The following is a 6,026-nucleotide window of genomic DNA, read 5'->3' as shown; positions in this document are numbered from 1 at the left end:
CTGAAAAAAAAATAAGAAAAGCAAAAGTAAGTAATATTTGGTGTCCCTGTTGTACATATTAGAAACTTTAATTGAAACTCAGAAAAACATTTACCTTTTCAATTTTTGGTCATGAGAGCAGTGAATACATTACAGGTCCTGAACAGCAGCAGTCTGGCTGTAGGCCACACGCCCACAGGACTTCTCTGAATGAAAAGAAAGAACAAAAAAATAGTTAAAAGAAGAGGTAAGTATTGTCTGAAATGCAAATGCCAGTGCACAAGCTGACTTCACACCTGAATTATCCTGACAGACATCCTCTGTCTGTGAAATCCAGAAACAGGATGTGACAAATGCATGGCATGCATTGAAGTGACTCAGAAACAACACTTTGGCCAGAGTTTCATGTTCCTAACCTGAAAGATGGGCTATGGAGGTATCGTTGTTGAGAATCAGGTATCTTCTTCCACCTTGAAGGGAAAGCCTCCAGTTAAATTACATTTAGTACATGGTCTGTGGTTTTTTATAGCTCTGAAGGAAGAGCTTGAGAGAGAACAACTGTCTCTTGAAAGGCTGCAGATGTATAGTCACCACAGATATAACTGCTTTAAGCTGAGTTTCTTCCTTCACTAAAGAGAAAATAAGGGCAAAGGTGTGTAAAGGGAAAGTTTACACATTCTTCCTTGAGTTCATCGTGTTTATAAAAGAAAGGCAGAGCTTTGTGGACTGCGAGTCTTGGAGATTCTGAGAACATTTGTTTTATATGCTGATCCAAACGCTTGCAGTTATGGTATATCTATGCATTTCAATTCCATCAGCATTCATAAAGCAGCTAGACATCATCCAGAGGACTGAAAAACATAGCTGAGTGGAACCAGGACTGTTCTTTGACATAGCTCAGGGGTGTTTTGAAAGACTGAAGTGCTATCATCTTCTTCACAGCTGAAATGCACAGGTGGTTCACTATATGTATATATACATGTATGTATATGATGGGCAGACAGCTCAGTACATTTAGATGTGAATATTAAAATGTCTGTTTCAGTGTTAAAGTTATTTCAACATCCACTTGAAGGTATTGCCATGAGAAATTATGTGAGGAAATCAGCACAAGCAACTTATATCTCATGTTTAAAACCACATATAGAAGCCTTAATTATATTTGCAATATTTACACTTCATATCATGCTTACTGTGAATATTAGACATTTAATTGACAAGAAAAAACATTTTACAATGGGAAAATCAGAAATTTACACAGTTAAGTATGGCAGACCAGAATCTACATGCTTAATATTTTCTGTCTTATTTGGCCTGAGTTTTGGTTGAGCCACATTGACATGTAGTGAAAAAAATGAAGCAATTGTAGTTAGACATGAAGGAAGATCCCCTTACACATATTAACAAATAACAGTACCAAAATATATGCTAGAGAAGTCTTATTATTCTCTGAAAAACCACTCCTTTAAAACTAATTTTGTTTTTACTGTACTGAACCTGTGTGCAACAGAATCAGAATGGCATGAATGACATCATCATTGCCTGACTTTCCCTTTCTTCTTCTGTGGTCACTATCTGTGGAAAACTGCCTTGCTGCCAATTTGTGGACTTGTCCATGCTCCATAGACAACAAACAGTGCTGAAGCTCAAAAATTGCCAGATGCTAGCCACAGGCCAGTGACCAAGGTGGCAGCTGTTACCTGTGCCAGGGGTTTTCTTTGGTCTGCAGGCAGGGAGCAGAAGGTGATAACCCAAGAGGAGGCAGAGCCCTTGCAAAGAGCGTCTACCCACCTTAAAGCGGGCCTGCAAACGGAGTTCAGCTCACCTGGCATCTCCACTGAGCTCTGGATCTCTGCAAAGTGTCTGCAATGTACAGTGGGGAGAACAGGGTGTGCTTCCCCTGCTCTTTTGCGTTCTGAGGGTCCTGTCCATCCTCCTCCACGGCCTGAGCGAGCTCATGCGGGGCTCTCAGGGGCGCGCCCGGTGCGGAGCAGGGCTGGAGCCCGCGGCCTCGGTGGTGCGGGGCAGGGCCGGAGCCCCCCGGCCGTCCCTGGCTTGGGGCAGGGCCGGAGCCCGCCGCCCGTAGTGCGGTGCGGGGCAGGGCCGGAGCCTCCGGCCGTCCGTGGTGTGGGGCAGGGCCGGAGCCCCCCGGCCGTAGTGCGGTGCGGGGCAGGGCCGGAGCCCCCCGGCCGTCCCCGGTGCGGGGCAGGGCCGGAGCCCCCCGGCCGTCCCCGGTGCGGGGCAGGGCCGGAGCCCGCCGCCCGTAGTGCGGTGTGGGGCAGGGCCGGAGCCCCCCGGCCGTCCCTGGCTTGGGGCAGGGCCGGAGCCTCCGGCCGTCCCTGGCTTGGGGCAGGGCCGGAGCCCCCCGGTCGTCCCCGGTGCGGGGCAGGGCCGGAGCCCGCGGCCGTCCGTGGTGCGGGGCAGGGCCGGAGCCCCCCGGCCGCCCCGCTACTGCTGCTGTCCCGCGGGGACGCGGCGCTGGAAGGAGCTCGGCGGGTAAGGGAAAAGCTCGTCGGCCGAGCCAACAGAGGCAGCTTCCCTGCGCCGGTAGGCAGGAGGCGCCATCACACAGCTTGTGAGGGGGAAGCTCGTGAGCGAGCCGGCGAGCGGGGCCGGGGGCCCGCGGCCCGGCCCAGGGCAGCAGCGCCGGCAGCTCGCAGGCTCCGGGCAGCAGCCCCGCTCCAAGCAGCAGCTGCCGCGGCTCCAGCCGCGGGGCCAGGACGAGGCCGCGGCCGCAGCAGCGCAGCCTCGCCCGCCAGGTGCGCCCGGCCGCGGCTCCCTCAGCCCCCGGCCCGCTCCGCCCGCCGGGAGCCAACGCCGCGGCGAAGGATCCGATCAGCAGCCTGCTGGTCGTGAGAAACGCTTCTGAAAGCATCGCTTGTGCTTCCTAATGCGCGCTTTAAGTGTTCGAAGTCCTTTAGCGCGGGGGATAATTCTGTTACTAGCACAGGCACTGCCCCCGGCAAAGCGCAACCGAACGCGGCACAGCTGAGTGCGGTGGGATTCTGCAGCGCTCCAGGGCTCCACTGCTTGTCTGCCCCCTGGAAAACTCTTTCCTATTCTTTTCATTTCCCAGGTAAATTAATTAAATAGAAATTTGCCCTTCTCGAAATAACAGCAGCAGCAAAAAAAAAAAAAAAAAACAAAAAAAAAAAAAAAAACAAACAAAAAAAAAAACAAACCAAAAAGCTCTAACAAAAATAACAACGAAACACCACCACCACAACAAAACAAACACCACAACAACAAGGAAAACGAAACAAATACTCAAAATCTGTGATGTTTTCATTAAAACGTCAAAACCTTTTGGTTAGAAAACTTTGCAAAGTATGTTGGACATGTTCTTTTTTTTTAAAAATTCATATAGTATGTCTCAGGGAGGGGAAAGGAAGGACAGACAAAAAAAATAAAGAAAAAGAAAAAAATATGGGGGTGGGAAAGGTTGAATGAAGAGGGGGAAAAAAAGAGGAAAAAGAGAAAAAAAAGAAAAGAGAAAATAAAAGATATGGGTATTTCCTGCAAAACTTTGTTTAAAAAGAGAAGTAATGTTCAGCTGAAAATACTTCAACAGCAGCAATAAAAAAGTAACTTTAGCAAGTAGTTAAACCACACAAATAAATTTACTCACCTGCATGGCATGATTTCCTTGTCTGAGCAAAGTTTATGAACTGCTCATGGGTTAGTAGGATGGATTCCTGGTAAAGAACTGATTTATCTCAGTGAGTAATCCTAACACAAATTTGGTATAAGATCGGAATAGGTGTCTGGCTTCAGTGGTTCCTGATTTACATCATTAGTCAGCAGAACTGAACTCTGACATTTATCCTTAAACATGCTTAGTATTAAATGAAACTGGCTTGTTTGACCTAATGTTATTCGCTGCTCCACGGAGATAATACCAAACTCTGTCCGAACACGTATATACATTAACCCTGATGATCCTAAAGGGAAGCTGAACTTGTGCATGTATCAGAGGGCAGAACTGACCCCTGTACTTACAATAACTAGAAATTTCAATTGTATGTCTCGCACATGACGAATTTTAGATTGATTTCTGAATAAAAGCAAACACTTTAGTGGCTTTAGCACTCAGCCAAGCCAATTGGAAAGAATGTGTAAACTTTACCTTTTGCCTACTCCATCTGCCTGTGCCTTGAGAGTTGCCTTTGCATAAACGTGTCTTGGGTATTTGTTATCTACTCTATAGGCACACTGTGATCTTTATTTTCGTTTCAACCCCAGCCACCATCGAGCCTAATAAGAACTGGCATTATGTTGAGTTTTTCTAAAGTAATGCTGGGGTTGAGGCTTGTGTTCTGGGATGACAGTAAAACCCAGCCAAAGCTATGCTCTGAAGAAGCTCAGGAAGGCACAGCATGGATGAGAGGAGTTCGGGGCTGCAGGGCAAGTCACCCCTTCGGCTGCCTGGTAGCAAAACTCTTTGGTGTGAAGGAGTCGGGGACTTGCAGGGGGTATGTTTTGCTCAGTGAAGTTTCTCCCGGGCCGATGGCTCAGAGCTCCTCGGGGGTTTCGGAGGCTGCGGGCTCTCCGCTGGCCCCCGGAGGGAGCTGCAGGCTGCCGCAAGCTCCGCTCGCCGGGCCAGGCACCGGGCACGGGATGGGGATGGGGACGGTGCGGGTAAACCACCGCTGTGGCTAAACAGCCCGCGGTGGGAAAACAGCAGTCCAAAAGCCGACGAGGAATTCAAGGTCTTTTTCCACCTACAGCTGAGAGTGTGTTTGATAAGCAACACCTAAAACATGTTAGGAAGGAGACAGTTTGTTTGCTTGAGTGTGACTTTCTTGGCAGCAGGATTTCTCTCTAATTTATAACCATTATGTAAACTTCTGACTTCCAGATTCACACTGTGAAAATATTCAAGATGAACTAATCAGGGTGGAAATCTGAAATTGTTTCTGCATGGTTTATATCCCCCATCTGGCAGCACAGAACAAACAGTACGGCCCTGATGGTGTTTACATGAGTTACCTTGTTGAAGGAAATGATTGTACTTAGAAAATTGTCCTTGCTCAAGAAATGTAACAACTTGTTGGCCTAAACAGGGCTTTATAGCTTTATAGCTTTTAAATATCTTTTTTTTTTTTTTTTTTTTTTAATTGTATGTGTTTGAGGAGGGGGAAGTTATTAACTGTGAATTTGAGCTTTCACACCACATCTGTCTTTTAACTACAAGAAGAATTTTGGTTAAATGTTCAAAAGTTACAGTTGGTCCCTTTGATTAAACTCTATTGAGAGCAGTGCTGGGGAGTATTCTCAGAAATCCTGATTATTATTCATATTACCTATTAAGACATTCTGTGTGACTCTTTCCCTCTCTAAAAAACTTGGCTGTCAGCAGTTTCAAGTGGCTGTGTAAATGCAGTTTGCTTGGTGAAAAAGCATAAACGTGCTCCGTGATTTTCATTTTGCTGCACCCTTAAGTGGAGTTTCGCTATAACAAAGTTTATTACGGCCAGTTTTCATGATGTTTGATTGGATTTGCAGTTCTGTCACTCACCAAGGTTTTCTTTCAGGAAGAGTTAGAGAATAGAGTATTCTATATATATAGAAAGAATATATATAGTATAGCTTGACAAACACTAATAATGATAATAAGACAATTTGTCTTTGTGAGCTATGGAGTTTTCAGCAACTTTGGAAGAGAAATTTTGTTTCAGTCATTGCCTTGCAGTGCAGAATATTTTACATGTTTGTAGCAGAATCTGAATCTGCATCCAGAAGTGTTTCAGAAAAAACATAAATGCATAACATTATACCGTGAGTATTCATAACCCTAAAAGGTAATTTTTTTCATTACAGAATGGTCATTTGAGTTAGAGTTGTTGCACAGAGTTATCATGGGGAAGACAACATGTCTTTTTTTTTTAACCTAAAATAAATGAGGTCTTGTGTAGTGAACCGTTTAAATTTTTTGGCTCTAGTTTGTATTATTCTGTAGTTTTCAGTTGGCCTTCTAGTGATCACTGTGAATTAATGGGATATGACTCTGTCATGTGAGCTTTCCAAAAAAATGATGGAATTACATT

The 6,026-nt window shown here is 45.8% G+C and overlaps 1 long non-coding RNA gene across 3 annotated transcripts in view; it reads right to left on the bottom strand.

Annotated features, from left to right (window-relative positions):
- LOC110467973 (uncharacterized) overlaps positions 1-4,637 on the bottom strand; it is a 63,782-nt gene extending 59,145 nt beyond the window's left edge. For 2 of the 3 annotated variants that reach the window (XR_014953569.1, XR_014953568.1), the window contains exons 1-2: positions 3,608-4,637; positions 95-185 (exon numbers count right to left, since the gene is read on the bottom strand). This is a non-coding gene — a long non-coding RNA (uncharacterized LOC110467973). Of the gene's footprint in view, positions 1-94; positions 186-1,804; positions 2,130-3,607 lie in introns of those variants that run through there. The other variant, XR_013339621.2, reaches the window with a different exon arrangement.
- Between the last annotated feature and the right edge of the window lie 1,389 nt (positions 4,638-6,026).

The sequence above is a fragment of the Lonchura striata genome, chromosome 3 (assembly GCF_050655825.1).
Source record: "Lonchura striata isolate lonStrDom1 chromosome 3, ASM5065582v1, whole genome shotgun sequence".
In the NCBI taxonomy this organism is placed as follows: Eukaryota; Metazoa; Chordata; class Aves; order Passeriformes; family Estrildidae; genus Lonchura; species Lonchura striata.
This window is presented reverse-complemented; position numbering and strand designations above follow the sequence as displayed.